The sequence below is a fragment of the Lactuca saligna genome, chromosome 4 (genome assembly GCF_052625555.1).
Source record: "Lactuca saligna cultivar CGN05327 chromosome 4, ASM5262555v1, whole genome shotgun sequence".
NCBI lineage: Eukaryota > Viridiplantae > Streptophyta > Magnoliopsida > Asterales > Asteraceae > Lactuca > Lactuca saligna.
The window spans coordinates 138695064-138715301 of record NC_136420.1 but is presented as its reverse complement, the minus strand read 5'-3'; positions in this window follow the sequence as shown (position 1 = coordinate 138715301).

Here is a 20238-nt window from a genome sequence, read left to right as displayed (position 1 = left end):
AGGTCTCTAACTTCTTGTTTCTCGTTGATCACATGGGCTAAGAATGCAATGCACTCCTTTCGTAGGAGCTTTCGAGCTTTGATGCAGGAAATGATATGAAGATTGGAACTGGGTTTATCGCCATAAATTACGAGAGTTTGATCCGAAGGAAGGTTGAGACGGATGGCTTTTTCGTAACAAAGAATATCAGCATGATTGGGACTCAACCAATCCATGCCAATGATAACATCAAAGTTCTTAATGGAAACGGGCATGAGATCTATAGGGAATGAGTGATCATTTAGGGTAAGCATACAACCTATGAATATGTCGTTAGCACTTTCTTTCTCACCGTTAGCCATTTCAACGGTAAACGTTTCAGTTAGTGGTTGAGGGTTATGTTTTAGATTATGTTTGAATGCATGTCTAATAAAACTCCTTTCAGCACCCGAATCGAAAAGGATACTAGCATATGAGTTGTCGAGAAGGAACGTACCCGAAACAACAGTGGGATCAGCAACTGCTTCCTCCCATCCCATGGTTAGAATCCTTCCAGTGTTATCAGCAGTTGACTTCTTGGGACAGTTCCTTTTAAAGTGCCCAACTTCTCCACAGTTGTAGTAGGCTTGACTAACACCTGCTCCAGATGATTGGTTGGCCGATTGGGTAGGAGTTTTGCAGAATCGAACTGTGTGCCCTTTCTTACCATAGTTGGTACAAGATAGTTCTCAGCAAGGACCAGGATGATGATGGTATTTGCACTTGTTACACAGAGGAAGATTACCAGCATATTTACTGGTAGGAGTTGGAGCTGTGGATCCCACAACAGAAGTAGCAGCAACAGGGGTAGTAGCAGCATGGATTGCTACTGTGTACTGTTTCTTACAAGATCCTTGAGAAGATTGACCCTTCTTCTTCTTCCAGAATTTTCTCTTTTCGCCACTCCTTTGAGTTGGCTCAGAAGTGGTAGTAATTTCCTTAACGTCGTCGTTGTGATCAATCAGAGTTTGAGCTAAAGTCTTGGCACTATCATAGGTATCCGGGCGAGCGGCCAAAACATGAGTCTTGGTTGGTTGGGATAACCCCCAAATGAACCTTTCGATCTTCTTGTTCTCAGTAGTGACTAATCCCGGGAAGAGAAGTGCGAGATCCTCGAATCGGGAAGTGTATGCAGCAATGTCGGAACCTTTCATCTTCAGGTTCCAGAGCTCGTGCTCTAGTTTCTGCATTTCACCACGGGGGCAGTATTCAGCAATAAGGAGTTCTTTCATGGCTTCCCAACCCATGGCATTGGCTACGGGTATGGTCAGAGATTTGACTCGGCCATTCCACCAAGTCAAGGCCTTATCGATGAAAGTACAAGCCGCGAATTTAACTTTATCGGACTCCGCACAAGCACAGATTTCGAAAATGGATTCGATTTTCTCGAACCATTGGGATAAAGAAATGACACCTCCAGCGTCATTGAAGGATGTTGGCTTCGCGTTCATGAAATCCTTATAGGAACCCCCTCTTTGGTGTCCCTGGCTAACTTCAGGGTTTTGAGATTGAGGACCACCTCCTGAACCACTAGGGTTCATTTGTGACATGGCTGCAATCATTGCAGCAGTCAGGACCGTCTGGAGCGATGCTAGGTCAAATTAGGGAGGAGGTGGCGGCGAAGAAGGATTGTTGTTGTTCTTTGAGCTGGGTCTCTTTCTGGGAGGCATCTTGATCTAACAAGATCAAGAAAGAGAGGATGGTAAGTCCTCTACATTGAATCGATATATATGACAGTTATATGATCCAAATAAGCGATAAAGCAAGAAAGAGTTATCGAAACAAATAATTTATCACTAAGAATAATCATAGAAAGTCACTCAAATAAGGATTTCTACAGAGGATTGACTCGAGAAATACTCCCATAGTATTTCATGAATTGATTACGACAATGGTTCGATGTTTGGATATTAGGGTAAGTTTTAGGCGTGCCGCACACCACAGTCACTCCCAAGCACATGTTGGCCGTGTCTCGAATGAATGTAGTTGGCCAGGATATATTGACCCTAGACACGACTACATAACTGCCCAGGTTTAACCGTAGTACAAAACACCCAATTACTTATGTTCTGTTCTACTTGTGGTTACGGATGACGACGGTTCGGTATACTTGTATACTTTTTGAAAATACTTGTAGTTTTGAAGATACTTTTAATTCAGAGCACTTAGGCCCTTTTAGTGTTTATAGTTTTATACCATGTAAGGTTTGGTACACTTCATTCACTATAAACAAGGGCTCTTATATCAATCTGTCACACCCCGAAAACCGAAGGCGGAAACATTTCCGGGGTTGACTCCACGTTGAGTATCAAATCTAATGCACATAGTAAGTAAAGTAAAACAACCATTACATTACATAAGAAAAGTTTTACAGTTTTTTCAAAAGTAAAGTTTGTACAATTGTGATAAATAGTATATATAAACAAAATGAAACGGGTCTTCATGTACTCCGTCTTCAAACAAAAAGGATCTTCGGGTACCTATTCTAACGCTGACCTGAGAACACAAGCGGTTTAAAAATCAACATAAAACTGGTGAGTTCATAAGCGGTTTTTGTTTGTGAAAATGTTCAAGTTTCCTTTCTGTGTCTGAAATGTTATGTATACCAAGAAAATCCCATATTTTCTTAAAGTTGGTTATTCTTTCACAAATGTAAAGTATAGTAAGTTTGTACACTGAAAACATCTCTACTCATGTGAAAATTTATAGTTTGATTATCCGGCTTGTTAAACTGTTCTGTTTACTTATCATGTATTCCTAGGAATGTCTCATACTTTCCTTATTGTATATTACCAAATGTAAAAGATGTAATGTTATATAGTTTGTTACACTTTCTAGTTATGTAAGAGTTACCCAGGAAAGCCCCACGCTTTCCTACTTTTTGGTTTTCAATGTGAACAATGTAAAAGATGTAAAAGATGTAAACGTAGTTAGATTCCATGTTTTCCCCCAGGAAAGTCCCATACTTTCCTGAATGTTGGTTACTGTACGTGAAAGATGTAAAAGATGTAAAAGATGTATAAAGTGGTTCATTATTACTTTAAGTAAATCTCTGTTATCCTAATTGCGAGTTCCATAACCATACGATGGACTAAACCTGTGGCAATAAGTAGTCCACATGTGGCAATAAGTAGTCCACATACTTATGACTTTCGTCACCCTTGAACCATTTCGGTTCGGCTGTAGCTAGCAGCCAGGTGTGGGGTAGTCAGCCCTGTATAGATCTATACACTGAAGTCACGCTCTCTAAATACCAGAGATTCTGGTTACGGGTGTATTCCTCCACTCGAGTATCTCTGTGGAGTGTTCGCCGAGGACGTGTCTCCAATCATACAGGATTAACAAATTTACTAGTAATAATATGATAGTCCTCCACTCGCGTTTATGTGTGGAGTGTTACTGAGGACAAAACAGTGTATAGGTATTACATTCAATGTCTAATGTCATGCTTTTAACTGATAAAATGTGGAAAGCCATTTGTGAAATATATGTAAAACATAACAGTTTAAAGACCTAGTTCATAAATATATGTTAAGTGATCTGGATGTTCAAATGGTTATCAGTTGTAGTAATCAGTTATAAAAGCATATGGAATATGAAACAAACATTTGAAAGCATGTTTTGAGTACAAGAATTTCCTTGTACTTTGCTTGTGTTCCCCCTGAAAACAGTGAAAACAGTGAAAAAGGGTAGGGGTATGAACTCACCGGACTCGGAAATGCGTCGGTTTTGGATACTAGACATTGGTTCGGGGTTTGATTACTCGCGATGTCCCTATGTAAAATGAAATAATGTCCATATATATTTAATTAGGGATACATTTTCTAATTATATGGAACATTACAATCCAACGAGGTTAAACTCCTCAAAACAAGCGTTTGGAGTGACCCAGGTGACATCTTCGGACGTGTAATGGCACTAGGGACTTGGGACTTGAGTTTACTCCCCAAGAGTAAACATTTTAAGGAGTTTACAGCCATAAAACACACACATACATGAGTTTACGGCCGTAAACTCACGTGGGTGTGATTTTGAGTGTTTAATGGCTTAAATGGACATGGGGATTATTGGAATGGATTTCTAAAATGCCTTGGAATGGATTGAATGGAATTATATCACTTAAAAGGGAGTTTACGGCCACAACCTTGGATTTTACGGCCGTAAACTCACCCATGGCCAAGAAAATTGATTTAAGCTACAAAGGATAATCACATGTGATTCTAACTAATTTTCTAAAGCTTGGTATGATTTTAGAACACCATTAGACATATTTTTAGGAGTTTACGGCCTAGAGGCATGTTCTATGGCCGTAAACTCTCCTATAATCATGAAAAAATTAGTTTTTGATGCTTAAAACAATTACACGTGATTCTAGAAATTTATGCAAGCCATTAGAGTGAATTTGATGCATCATTTAACAAGGTTTTGAGTTTACGGCCAAGGTTATGTTCCTAGGCCGTAAACTCCTATAAGTGGCATTTTTGATGTGTTACAAACCCTTAAACTATTTTTAGATGCATCTAGATTTTACCACAAAGCCATTGGTTGAGTTTCAAGGCATTTTTACATGTTTAAGGGCACTTAATCCCCCTTTTAGAGGAGTTTACGGCCCAAGAAGGTGCCTTGACTGTAAACTCTCTTTTGTCCCCCAAAATTCATGTTTAATGAGTTCCAAGTCCAGATTGGCAAGCCTTAAGGTCATATCTAAGTCCCAACTATGATTTTGAAAGGTAATTTGGCTCAAAAACCCCATTTTGAGGAGTTTACGGCCAAGCTTGATCCTTGGCCGTAAACTCATGTTCTTGGTCCCAAAACTAAATTTAAACATCAATTTTAAGGCTAAAGAGGTTGGATAACAAGTTAGGGATGTTACCTCTTTGATTGGAAGCCTGAAATCTTTGTTTTCGACCTTTGATTATGGATGAGGAGAGAGGTTGGGAGAGTTTTATGAGAAAATGGCCAAAGGCTTCAAATGGAGGCTTAAGACACATTATATAGTGTCTAAGTTTTGGACACGGTGGAATTCTACCCGATACCGGCGTTAGACGAGGCTTTTGGTCGTACCCGATTAGGTTGCCGTAACCCGATACGGTAATTTCTAGAAATATTTCGATCACTAAAGTTGGGTGTTAAAATGATTTCTAAATATATTAAGACACCCATTAAGTCATTTTAGATACGTACAAGTTAATGACTTAATTAAACAGAAGATCGGAAATCGAGTTTGGAAACGACGGTTGGTTGCGTGAATTGTACTACGAAAGAGTTACAAGAAATGGTACGGAAATTTTAGGTTGTTACACATTGGGATCTTCATGCAAGACTGTCAAATAGAAAGAAATAAAGCGAAGAATATTTGTAGGAATTAGTGATGTTTGAATAAAGACATAAAACTGTTGATCCCAGGCAAAGATCTCTACCTTCATAGTCAAGAGAGACTAAGAAGTGTATGTGTGGTTTCCAATTGAATACAATTAAATGGTTGATAAGAAACATTAAAAGGCATCTTTTCATAAGGCTTATAATGGGCAGTTCATCCTTCAACCAAACTACTAACTTGAGATAAGTGCAAAAGTTGGTAGAAGTACTCGTGTGACCAGTGTAGTCAGTTGAACGAGTAGGTTTGGAATTTATGTTAGTGACTTGGATAGGTATTTAAATCTCAAAAATAAAATAAAAAGTAGATCCATTGGGAAGAAATGTCTTGGGACGAGAGAATTTCATTAGGATCTCAAAAGAGATTTCTTGGTACTGACCATGAACGTGGACTTTCGTTAATTCCTTCGTGAAAATACTAGAACATTTAATTGTTCACCGTCAATTCATATAAGTTATTGAATTTTGGGTTTCACTTAGTTTGTGGTAGAACGAAACTAAGATCATTAACATAGATGTTGTGTAACAATAAACCTCAGTGGTAATTTCTAAGAGTCTCAACGGTTACATGTATGGATGTGAATGTGATGGAGAAGATAGTAGATGGTTACGAGAAAGAGAAAGTATCTCTGCAATGCAAAAGTGACCATGTAGATAACTGTTAACTCAATGTCATAAGAGTAAGGTAGCTCATGACTAATGTGAATATATAGCCTTATTGGGATGAACTGATTAGTAGTATCAACTCATTAAGGCTTCACAATTGAGTCGTTGAGGTTTAGGTCAATATGCAGCAACATGCTTCTAGGGACACTTAGCCAATACATAAGTAAAGAGATTTATATCTGCCCCATCACATGGAAGGATAGATGTTGCGAACATCTGATGGTATGATCGTAGTGTGAATCTGTTGAATGCTTGAGCAAAGAAAAAAAATAAACACAAATTAAAAATCTTTTTGGATTTTAATTTTCTGAGAAACACAACAAAAAATAGAATAAAATAAACTATTTTTGGTTTTTGAGATTTTCGGGAAAACGAAGAATAAAAAAAACAAATAAACAAATTTTGGTTTTTGAAATAAAAAGAGAAACTATACAAGCTGGAAAAAAATAAGCATTATTATACAAAAAGTACAAAAGGATATATGAAAAACCAAACCACGAGTGAACAGTGGATTGCAAACTACTGCGAACGTTCGCACCGATTCACATTCAGAAAGTAGAATGTGAATGAACAGTTGACTGCGAATTACTGCAAACATTCGCACCGATTAGTAGTGTAACTTTATGAGTGTAAAAGTGGTTTTGGTACAGATTCAACTTCCATAATTCCTAGCCCTTGAAGTATTCTATTGAAGGCTGCTTTAGGTAAGGCCTTGGTGAATATGTTGGCTAATTGATCAGCGGATCTTACGAAATGAATTTAAACATTGCCATCTTCCACATGATCCTTGATAAAGTAATACCTCAGTGCTATATGTTTCATCTTTGAGTGTTGCACTAGGTTGTGACAAATGCGAATGGCACTTTCGGAGTCACAATAGAGAGGGATTCCTTTCATACTTAATCCGTAATCGCGAAGCTAGCTTTGAATCCAAATAACCTGAGATATACACGAAGCTGCAGCTATGTATTCAGCCTCAACCGTTTACAACAAAACACACGTTTGTTTCTTCGATTTCCAAATCACCAGCTTGCCATCAAGAAATTGGAATCCACAAGTTGTGCTTTTTCTATCTAAACTGCAACCCCTAGGTCAACATTTGAGAATGCATGCACGAAAAATCCTGAGTTCGCAAGATACCATATTCCAAGATATTAAGTTCATTTTAGATACCTAAGAATGCTCTTGACAGCCACCATATGAGATTCGTGTGGGTTGGCTTGGAATCTAGCATAATAACAAACTGAGAACATAATATCTGGTCTACTAGTTGTTAGATAAACTAGTGATCCAATCATCTGATGATAAAGGGTCATATCAGCAGCCGGTTTATCCAGTAAAGGAGTCAGTTTTGTTCCAAATGCCATAGGTACCTTGGTCTTCAAGTCTCCCACCATTCCAAACTTAGCAAGAAATGTCTTTGTGTAAGCTTCCTGATTAATGAAAATTCCTTCTTGTCCCTATCTAACGCTTAATCCAAGAAAAAAGTTAATTGGGCCCATTGAGCACATTTAAATTTAGTTTCCATCATCATTCGGAGCTGAGCTATAAGGCTGGGATTAGTAGATCCGAAGATGATATCATCAACGTAAATTTGTACGATCATCAAGTGGCCACCCTCTTTCTTGCAAAATAAGGTTGGGTAAACCGAACCTTGTTTGAATTTGGAAATTTTAAGAAAACAAGTTAGTGATTCATACCTGGCTCTTGGAGCATGTTTTAGACTATAAACCACTTTGTCAAGAATATAAAAATGGTTAGGATATTTTTCATTTACAAACCCAAGTGGGTGCTCCACATAAACGGTTTCTTCCAGTTCCCCATTTAGGAATGCACACTTCACATCCATTTGAAAAACTTCAAAACTCTTGTGTGTTGCATATGCCAAGAAGATACGAAAGGATTTCAACATCGCAACGGGTATGAAGGTGTCTTCGCAATCAATCCCTTCTTCCTGGCAATAACCTTTGACCATGAGTCAAACTTTGTTATCCATTTATTCTGAAACACCCATTTTAATCCAACAACCGATGCATCTAGGGGAGTTGGAATCAGTCTCCAAACTTTGTTTCATTCGAACTCATTGAGTGCATCTTGCATCGCTTTTACCCAATCAGAATGATCGAGAAAAGTGTTGATAGTTTTGGGTTCAATCTTGGATACAAACGAATTAACTATACAAAATTCTAATTTGGAGAATAATGCAGTTTTCGTCGCTTTTAGTTGAGAACGGGTAAGGACACCTATAGCAGATTCACCGATAACTTGAGCTTTTGGGTGATCTCTTGTCCATTTGGTCATAGGAGGATAATTGGGATCTAAGGATGGATTTACCTCAACATTTACTTCCTCGAATTCAGATTGAACAGATTGAGCGTCTAAATCATCATTTGCTTCCTTATTCTCCCTCTCGAATGATGTGAACTCGTTGTCTTCAGGAATTGAATCATATGCGAATGGAGGTTCGTGGGTCATAGTTGGTGAGGTATTATCTCCATCAGAAGGAGAATCAATAGAAATGGGTGAAGCAAAACCCTCCCCCTGCAAATAAGAAGTTGTGCTTTGAATTGTGGCATTCTCCCCCTGGAATTGTGTGTTAGACCCAAAATACTCTCCTTGGAAAGTTGTGCTCGTGTTTTGTTGCACACTCGTAGTGGATGGCTGATGTGGTATGTCTTTCACAGCATCATTGATAATCTTCTTAAGTTCGTCGACTTTATTATCCGATGCCTTGGCTTCAGACGTGATGGCTCTCTCAGGTCCATCAAAGAGTAACATGAACCAGCTTTCGTCAGAATGAGCTTTTGTAAGCAGGAAAATGGTAGGCTTCCCTCGTATTGGGTTCAGATTCAATGGACACATTTCACCCTTTCGTTGTGATCTCAAAAGAACAGTCTTAGATCTCTTTTCAGTAATTTCTGATCCTTCGTCATCAAAAGACACCTTTAATTCGGTTCCTACAACTAGTTGTGAGACGCTGATTAGGTTGTGTTGCAAGCCTTTAACTTAAGCCACTTTACGAATTGAGAAGTCCCCATTTGTTATCATTCTGTAACCCTTTATTCTGGCAAAAGAATTATTCTCGTATTTTATGTTGCCACAATCCTTGAGAGTCGTGTACTCTCATAGTTCCTCCTTTCTTCCTATCATATGACGTGAACTGCCACTGTCGATATACCATTCAGTGCCGAACTGTTCATCATGAATAACCTGCAAAATTTAAGCAGATTTAGGAACCCAAAGTTTCTTGGGTCCTTGTGAGCCTTTCGTAGATTGAGGAAAAGTGATGTCTAGATTCACCATATATGTTTGTTTTGTTAGAATGGTTTCATCTTTTCATTTGATGGTGAAAACATTGATTTTGTTACCTTTTGAGTTAGTTTTTTTAGAATCAAAAGTTTTATTCTTGTTAGTAGCTTGATTCTTAACGGGCTTCTTTTCAGCTTCCTTAGGGTTAGAATGAGTTTTCTTAATTGGAGCTTTCGGCTCTGAAGCTAGCTTTCCCTTGCCTTTGATGTCTTTAGATGTAGACTTCGTGGATTGAGAGTGATAAGGCTTCGGAATGTCCACTAGTTTCTTTGTAAAGAAGGGTTTTGGAGTCCCTTTTTGTTGAGAGTCCCTTAGACTATGAGAGCAGCAATGCAAACACTAATTGGAATTCACTTGTGAATGAGCTTTTGCTTTGCGGTTCATTCTTCTTTCATTGGGAATATAATCAGAATTTTGGGATTGCCAAAATTACTTCCTTTCATTGAGATTTCTTCTATATCTCTCATTCCTTTGTCGTTTCTGATCAGCAAGTTGCTTTGACGACCTATGGATGTTCACCCTAGGATTCACTTCTCTCACTTAAGGTTCGTTCTTCAAAGGATTAGGTTCACTGCGAACTTCCTTGGTATCACTAGGGATACATTTTGCAAATGCTGAGCGATTATTTATGGGTTCAACTACATATCTTCCTTTGACTTTCCAGGATGTCCTTTACGATAATCCAACAGTTTCATCAACATTATCTATGGGAGCTAACCAGAAGAATTCATTGCATCCGTCTTTGTTTTCTTCATCGATAATGGTCTTTAGTTCGACAGTTAGATTTTCAGTTACTCCATGGACATAAAAAACTTGATTGGGAATGGTTTGAACTTTTGGAAAGACGGTTGCTTTTTCTTTCAGAAGTCAGGTTTGTTTTAGACAACACGTGCGAACTCAACAGAATTTTCAGAAACAAGAGCTTTTTCAGGTTATGATTCATTTTTAACAACTCTAAGCAGTCAATCTCATTCTCAACAGAAATCTCACTCATATCACTTTCCTCATTGAATTCAGAAGTGTTTTCAACATTTAATTTATTTTCTAAACTCAATTTGGCATATAATAAATCAAATTTTTGCACAGTATCATATTTGATCTGCTTTTTATCATTCTCATCCTAAATTTGTTTCAACATGTTTTTGTGGTCCTTGGACTCAATGTGATTTTCAATTCGTTCCAGTCCAAATTTATATGCATCATAAGTTTCTTCAGACGAAATGATAGATTCGCATTTGTAGCAGTCTGCATCTATTTCGTCTTCCTTTAACTCAAGAAATGGCAAAAATCATTTTATGAATTTTTTGTCCAATTTCACAATCAAGGTGCAGTTGAGTGATATCAAATTAAGTCTTTTTGCAGTCAAACAAAAAATGTTTTGTTGTTTTAAAAGCATTAAATTATCTCTCTGCCAATAAATAGATTCGTCCCTAGAATTACACAAATCCAACTCAATCTTCTGAATCTGCATATGTCTCTTCTCACGCTTGGATGTTTCCCTGATCAATTGATCGATTAGGTTAGAGTTTGATAAGCGGGTTCATTTTAGATTATCGATCATACTTGAAAAGGTGAATTTTAGATTGTTAAATTCTGTTTCGTATCTTGATACAGTAATATTAAGAGATTCAAGAATAGAATTTACCTTATTAATCAGTTGCTCGCATTCGTTGATCTGTTCTGAGATAGGCCTTGCTGTGAAACAGCTATCGTCACTCCTTTCACTCCCGCTTGCATTCTCCTACATCTACGATCCACCATCAAGCATCTTCCAGAATAATGCGAACTCTACTCTTTCGCAACGAACGACCATACTTCCACTCCTCTGAGTCTGTCGACCATACTTCCACTCCTCTGAACTCACCTTGAGCTAAGTTTTCCTATACAACAAAAGTAGGCATAGAACTATCATTAGATTTCTTTTTCTTAATCTCCTCCAGCTTTTGTAGGTGATAAGCCTCCTCATCTTCTCCTTTATTCTTTTCATTCTTCCTTTGCAGCATACATTCCTTAGCAAGATGATTTTTTCCATGGCAATAATTGCAATGGTATCCGGTGTCACCAGTCACTTTCCTTTCCTTCTTCTCTTCCTAGTTCTATGAACCAGTTTTGTTCTCCTATTTCACCTTTTCTGAGCTATAGCTTCCCTACTAATTCTAATTTTCATTGTGGGAAACTTCTTCTTAGCAAAACACTTACGGTTAGAAACCATCAAAGAGAACTCTTCACTTGAGAGTTCATACTCAGAGAGATCTGAATCAGACCTGTCATCAACAATATTCTTACCCTTTGCAACTAGGGAAGAGATCCCATTCCAGATACCACATTCACTTCCATCATCACTTCACTTTCCTGCGCCTTCAGTATACCTACAAGTTTCACAAGAGTGTAGCTCTTGAACTATTCGTGAGCTTTGACAGTTGACACCACTACCTTCCATTTCAATCGTAGACCGTTCATGAACGTAACCTTTTTCTCGATCAGTTTGCGTCCAATCCCATGCTTCATCATCTTGTTGAGAAGATGATTGTATCAATTGAATGTGGTACTCAGAGATTCTTTAGGATTTTGAACAAACTCGACAAACTGAGATAGCAAAAGTGTTTGAGTCGAGTGCTCCAGATCTGCATCAGTAGAGTAGAGCTCTTTCAGGCTATCCCATATGTCCTTCGCTGTGTCACGAGAACTAACAAGATGGAAAGTATCTGCTTGCAAAGTAAATATGATGATCCTTATTCCTTTAATATTGCTCATAATTTTGTCTCTTTCGTCTTGAGGCACGTCCTCCACATCAAGAAGTAGTTGGTTGTATTCTTTCTGGGTTTTGATTTTCTTTTGGTCTATGTGTGAACCAATGGACCTAGAGTGATTGCCTCCCAAATCATATAACCATTCTCTTCTGATCCTACAACATAATCTTCAAATTTCAGTGCCTAGACTTCATATTCTTGAGCAAAAAGAATCGGGATCGTGGTTGTGGATCCGATGTTGCTTGAGATATTCAAGTAGTTGATGTTTGAATCGTCGTTTTGCATGGTGAATAAACCTTTCAATACCTGTAGTTAATCAGACTATAAAAACTTATTAGGTTAATATTGATATAATAGAGAAACATCAATAAATCAATGACGACTCTAACAGATCCAATATTTGCGGAAATCCTAATAATTTCTTCAAACAGAAGAGTTGCATAATGAGTACACAGCCTCCTGCTCTGATAACAATTTTTAGGACGAAATCCTTAAAGACCGAATAGATTAGAATAGGTAAACAAGAACATGATATGATCAAACTGGTGCTGAATGATTAACAGACACGCCTCAGAAGAACTCGACAAAGAATTGCTTACGTAAAGGTGCAAAATAGGGTTACAAAGACAATTTCAAAACTTAACTAAAATATGTAGCATGCATGCATCTTATATAATATAATCCTAATAGTAAATACAAGTGGACAGGCCCAACTCATTTGTACAAAATGGACTAAACAAAATAGACCCAATGACGCAACACTTTATCTTCAACACTCACCTCTCAGACAGATGAGAAATTGAAACAAGACTTTGCTTTGGAATCGACTCTATCAGTCACCTTTATAAATATAGTGACCAAAACTCAAAATAAATATCACAATAGCCTCAATAAATATAGTTCAAACTTTGGTCCAAATCAAAAGTCAAAAGTCAACCTAACTAACAACGATGTCATGGCCTCATTGGCCACGTCATTGCGAACTTAACCATGTCATGGTGATAGGTCGGGACAGCTTAACCCATTAGGTCCTTTTTCATATTTGGTCCTTCCCATGGTCTTGGTGGGTAAAGTTTCCAACTTTATCCCTCAAACCCTTTCATAAGTCAAACTCCTAAACCTAACCAGTAATGGTAACTTAATGCCTCAAGATTCTCATTAAGCACCAAATCCTTAGCGTTAAACCTCTAAATTTTCCTGAATTGTTTCACACTCCAAAGTAACCTTAAAAATCATGGCTTTTTGGACTTGCATGTTCAAAACTTCCCTTTTCAAACTTACATGAAAAATAGGGTTTACTTACTAAAAACCCATGCATGACATCAAAACTTGATTATAATCCATATCCAAGACACTACTTGCTCGTTTTAACCAAGATATCCATAAAGTTTCAAACTTTAAGAGATTCCATCGGTTAAGTCCATCTAAGTCATGGATAAAAGGAACAAAAATAAAAGATATAACAACATGGCACGAAAAGGTTGAGTCTTGGCACACACCAAGGTCCAGGAGATGAGCTTAGCTGAAGAAATGATGCCTTCCATGAAACCACCTCACCAAAAGCTTCATTCTCCTTCTAAAATCACCAAAATAAACCAAGAATGAGCTCACAACTTCAATGCAAGCTAGGGTTAGGGTTTATGAGGTTCATAGGAAGATAGAGACTGAAACCCTTCCCTTAATTTTCCTTAAATAGGGACCAAGACCAAAAAATTAGGGTTTTCACTAAAATGCACCCACCACATCGTGGTGCCTCAAAACCACACCGTGGTGGGTCATTAAAACCTTGTGATCCAAAATAATATGCCACGTCTTGTTGATGCTCCTCCACGTTCAATCGATACAATAATTTTGCAAGGGAGTGTATGTTGTGAAGCAAAATGAGAAAGAAAAGGATGAAACTTACTATCTGAAGAAAATTTAAGATCTAAAACTTTCAAAATATCATGGAAAATCCGTGGCTATGGAGGAAGATGATACTGATGGGGTAAACATTGAGGTTTCGTCAACAGATTCCGAGGATGAGGAGGTTCGCAAACAAATTCATGGTCACTACTTTGTCGAGAACAAATGTGAAGAAGTGAAAGGATGAAAGTGTTTCATGGTTCAAAGTACAAGCCCATAAAGTCAAAAATATAATTTAGATAATGGAGAGATATATGATGTTTTCTTGTCAACAAAATCCATTGGAGAGCACGTTGCAGCAAGTGAGAAAGTGAACGATAAGGTACATTCTATCCTTAAATATTTAAATATTCCTACTTCTCATTATGATTCTGAACTAACTGGACTAGCAGATAAAATTTTTGAATTTTGTGAAAGCTTAATGTGGAATTACATAAGAGTTTCTAATCCTAATGATGATCTTAGAAAGGTTACTTTTAAAACTCGGGAAATGAGGACTAAACTTATGGAACTTCAGGTTGATCTTTCTAGATTTAGGGATGATGTAATCACTTTTAGGTTGATCATGAAATAAAGAAACATATTTTGTCAAATAGCAAAGTGATTGTATAATAATATCAATATCTGAACTGAAAAATAGAAAATGACATGTATACAAAAATGTTTCCTTTTTTAGTGTTTTAGGAAGAAGAAATAGATGTTGAATGTTATAAATATGAATATTTAATTTCTTTTGATGAATCCTTAAGCGATGCTTGTAGTTTTGGATTAGAAAAAGTTAAAGAATTCTTGAAATCAAAATATATTAATGCGTGAAAAAATATGTGTTAACTGAAAATGATACCAACAAATTCAAATGAACGCAAAACAAAAGCATCTTTTGTTGTGTAATAAGCTAAAATTTAATGAGTCTCGCATTGTTATAACTAATACAGAATTTGATGTAAGCGATATGGGTGAAATATCTATTGAAGACGAGATTGATTTTTCAAATTTTGTGTAAAATGTTGAACCGAAATGGAACTGTTTTTTTTTTTTTTTTTTTTTGAAGATTATATTGAAGTTGAACAGTTTACTGTGGAAAATGGAATTGAGAATTTGAAAGAAAAGGTTGCTGTTTTTCAAAAAGTCTAACATACTCGAAATAAAGTATTTGTTATGAAAGGACTGGACAAAAATGATAATATTTACTTGACTTCTATTGTAAAGACTGATAATGACAATTCTTGTGAGAATCATTATTTGTCTGTACCAATAAACAATGGTGAGGAAACCATATGTATTTAAGAAAGAACACCATGGAGAGTGAAGAATAGATACTTTCCTGAAACGGTGAATGTAGATTCTACTTTACAAGTTGTAGAAAATTTTGATACTCAAAATGTGAAATCAATCCCATAGAAAGACTGTGAGTCAAGAGATTTGAAAGGAAAGTCAAAATTGAATAATCATAATAACAATGAAAAGATCAAGGCTAGGAGATCAATATACAAAAAGAGCTTGAAATAAAGGAAGAAATATTTGAAACGAAAGGAGAATATAAAAAATTATGTTAAACTTGTTAAATCTCAAGATGTTACTTGTTCATTTCTTGTTCTAAATCTCATGTGATAAATTCAAAGTCCAACTATTCATTTGGATTTTTAAATCAAAACATTCAGTCACATAAATTTGAAAAATGAAAATCTCAATTTGGTCTAAGCTTTTAGTATAAAAAAAAGTGCAAAATCAAAAAGAATTGTGAAACAACCAAGTGTTCAAAATAAAAATGTTTGAAAACAGAAATACATTCAAAATATGGAAGTTTTAAAACCACATGTTGAAGAAAAGGAGTATCCAATTCATTTAAATCCAAAAGTAAAAGATTTTATTTAAAAAAACATCAACTCTTGAAATCAATCTTTGTAATAAAAAGACTCAAGTTTACAAAACTATGAAAGATGTGAATGATGTTTCGGTTGTGATATCATTTTGGATTGAAAAGATTAAGATTTTTCCTGTTGTTAATTTCAAATCACAAGTCTTACTAGGTCCCATGATGTTTCAGTTGTGAAATCATTTTGAATGGTATATTGATAGTGGTTGCTCACGTCACATGACTAGAACAAACTCTCGGTTAAGGATGTTTCGTAGTTCAAACGATGCTGGAAGAGTGATATATGGAAATAATGTGACAAGAGAAATAAAAGGATATGGAATGATAACTAATGGGGATTTCATAATAATGAATGTTTCCGATGTTGAAGGTTTACAACAAAATTTAATAAGTGTTTCTCAATTGGTTGTAGGTACTGGATTAAAAGACTCATTTGATGAAGAAGGATCTGTAATTGAACATAACGAGTCAAAGAATATTCTTCTTAATTGAAAAAGGAAAGAAAAGAATTATTCCCTTAACATTAAGCCTATTGAAGGAAAAATTATATCTATTTTCTTATGAAAGTAACTTATGATAATAGTTGGATGTGGCACCAAACACTTTCACAATTAAACTTAAAAGATACTAAAAAGCTTGTTTTTGGTGATATTGTGTCAGGACTTCCACTACCCAAATATGACACATGTTTATTTATATTGACAACCGAGAGTATTTGTCACTTGCCACTTTTAGGAAAGAGTAGGAGAAATAGATGTAATATTAGATTTTGAGATAATAAAAAACAAATGTGCCGTTACATTTATTGTTTAAATGACTGATAGGCTCAAAATTAAGCATCCAAAAAGTTGTACCGTCATTTAAGTTAGTTAACATTCTTCGAAAGTACTCATTAATATAATTCCAAATATATAAAATTTGTAAAAATCCTTCTCAAAAGGAAAGAGTTATGTATTTTATAAAAATAGAAAGCAACCGTGTAATTAAAATTAATTACGTCAAAATAATACTTAGAGTTTGGTTGAGTTTTGAATAGAAGTGAAAAAAAGGAGATTCATAGTACTCCTTAAGATAAAAACTTTAGGACAAAAAATGCATAAAATAGGATGCGTCTGAGATAGATATAAGTTTTGTAAAATAATTTACTTTTACCCTCGTTAGGCACAAAAATGAAAGTCAAAACTAGCTAAAGCAACCTAAAGGAGAGTTGTAGTACCCCTTGAGATCACCACATAGAAGTAAAGAGGGCTTATATTGGAGCTCGCATGAGGAAGTTATGATTTCTAAAAAATCTTTCGTACATGCGAGTTTCACGCCTATTCCTAGTGCGCACATGATATCGGATTCTAATAGATTGTAAGTTATGTTGCCGATTAGGGAAGTGACACATGGCCTTCTCTGGATTGAGCCACAATGATCACGCCCAGATACTTGCTTTGCGCACACCCCAAATCCATGCCTATAAATAAAAGGCAGTGCAAATCACTTTTGTACATCTTCCTTTCTCTGGCTCTCTCTCCATCTATCGAAGTTGTTGTCCTTGGAGCATTCACCAGTATCGTAAGACCGGTTCAACCCTACACTAACGTTCTCATGCAACTAAGGTGAGTTCACAACCCCATTTTATGGTTTTATTGTTGAGTTTTGAGCATTCTAACACTACTAAGTGTACATGCAACCCTAAATACCTTGGATCTATGTTTTCTCTATTATACATGAAAATATGAACTTTCCAAGGTATTCATCCTAACTAGCATAATAACATTAATTCAAATGAATATATCAAGTTAGGATTACATACCTCTTTGATGTAGATTGTCTTCATGAAGCTTAAGTGCCTAGTGCCCCAAGTGTGACACCTCAAATGGTTCACACAACATCATATGAAATTGGAAAGACATGAGAGAATTCCACACTTCATGAAAACCGGCTAGCACTATCATTCTCACACATAGTCACTGATTTTCCCAAGAATATGATCTTTATATAGTGTTATAATTAGGGTAAACCGTTAATTGTCATGTATTTCCATTTCCTTGGATCCATGGGTTCAAATACACCATGGAGCATCCTATGGGTTTTAGCTCAACTTGATAATCCATGGAATCTTAGCCTACTATACAAGTATGGATGATTTACACAATCAACCCATATATTTAATTAATCTTTTTTTGATCACTTAATTAATCCTAGATTAATTCTTGATCAATACTAATTAAATAATCCTATTAATATACTAGAACTTATAATATATTAATAATCCTTTAGTGTTATTTCTCTCATTATAGTCTATCCAAATGCATGATGCCATGCAACCCAAATGGACCATGACGGGTCCGGTCAAGTCTTACCAATTATAGTTATATATGGACTTAGACATTAATCCAATAGTCTCCCACTTGGATAAGTCAAAAACTATTATTGCGTAGGACTTCAAGAACTGACTGGCAATCGTAGCTCTCAAAAGCTTCTTTCGAACTCTAACCTTGTAGATGAACTCTAACCTTTGTCAATGACTTGTCCATTAGATAAGGGATCATATATTCCTCCATTCTATATATCATATGGACTAAGACATGGATTATAATCATTCTCTCTGTCCATTTGTTGTTTCCCGATTTCCGGTTTATGACGATTGACTAATTGAACAAATCAAATCAGTCCTGGCCTGGACGAGCACTTACATTTGTCATCACCAAATCATCGAGGGGCCCACAGATATCGCTTTTATCCCGAAGGTAAAAGGAATGGATAAACTTTGACTTATATGGCTTGTTCTACTACTTGTTAAATCATACACAAAGGCACGTTTTATAACATCGAGTTATCGAATGTGTTTTCATGCAATCAATGCACAACCAACTCATAGTAACAACTCATATCTCTAGGTTTGAAGAATATAAGATATTATCATCTGATGATCACTCGTGATAAAATCCATGAAGGGATTCCAATGAGCGCAGGTTGAATCCAATACTCAGAACTTATGAGCACTCATAAGTGTTGTAGCCCTTTTTCCAACATCTTAGACCTCTACAAGCCAGCCCATGACAGTCTTGATTCATATCTACTTCCAACATATGACCGACTGTGGATGGGTTGAATAACTTAGTCATTCCAGAAGAATAACCTACTTTATTCTGGAAGTCAAAACATGAAAAATGAAACACAAGAGCAATTGAATCTAATATGGTATAAAAACCTATGAACATAAATAAAATACCTTTTATTTATCACCATATGATTACACATTATTTATTGTATACTGTTTCAGCTATCAACTTTATTCTTGAATTTAAAACAATATTTATCCCATGCTCCAAGCATGTACACTACGTTTTCTAAACACTAGTCATGCCATACACCAAGTATGCATACTATGTTTGTCTATGATCTTTACTTTGTGAATTAGGTCAATTGAACATAACTCCAATGATCCTCTTTTCACAGTCCCAAATCCTTACTGCAAATGCAAGAATTCCAAATTCATGCCATTTACTGAAATTTGTTAGATTCTAAACATATATACATTGATCCTTTTGTAATGATTATGCACAAAGTCAAAAAGACTTGTCAACAATCATTACAGAGCATTCCAAAGGAGATCAGCTCCTTGGAAACATCCTTTTTGCATTAAGTTTCCTAATCTTACACAAATTGAATAATTTCTAACTTTGAAACATTTCCAGATTCCATTTTGACTATCACTTCTGAACAAATAGTTGCCTCCTTACAAATTATGTCAATATGGTTCTTCCAGAATTATCATTATACTTCCAACTATCCTTGAGCAAGCAATCTTTGGTAAACCTTAGATTGTCCTTGACAATTGTTTAATCCTTTTAGTCATATCCAATTCTAGACCTTTTCCCTTCTTAATGTCCCAGGCATTTGGAAAATTTTAGAAAGGATGAATATAGCACATGTAATCGATCCTATATCCGAAACATATGGGACACGATTCATGATGTCTCACATAAAGACTAAACTAGTCTTTTGCTATAACATTTCCATTTCTATTTGCCAAGTTCTCAAAATTCAAATTATGAAAATGGATACCGTAATCATAATCAAATTTTAGAACGCAAATAATGGATCCATATACAGAATTTCCTTATGTTGATCCATTCCAACATGAAATTCATATATATATATATATATATATATATATATATATATATATATATACATATATATGTATATGTATATGTATATATATATATATATATCCTTGACTAAATATAATTAAAACCTCAATCTAAGCTTTTAGATTTGAGATGAAGTATAATTTCCTCTCCCTGAATTATAGGGAAACAACTTTTTCCTAATTGAAACCTT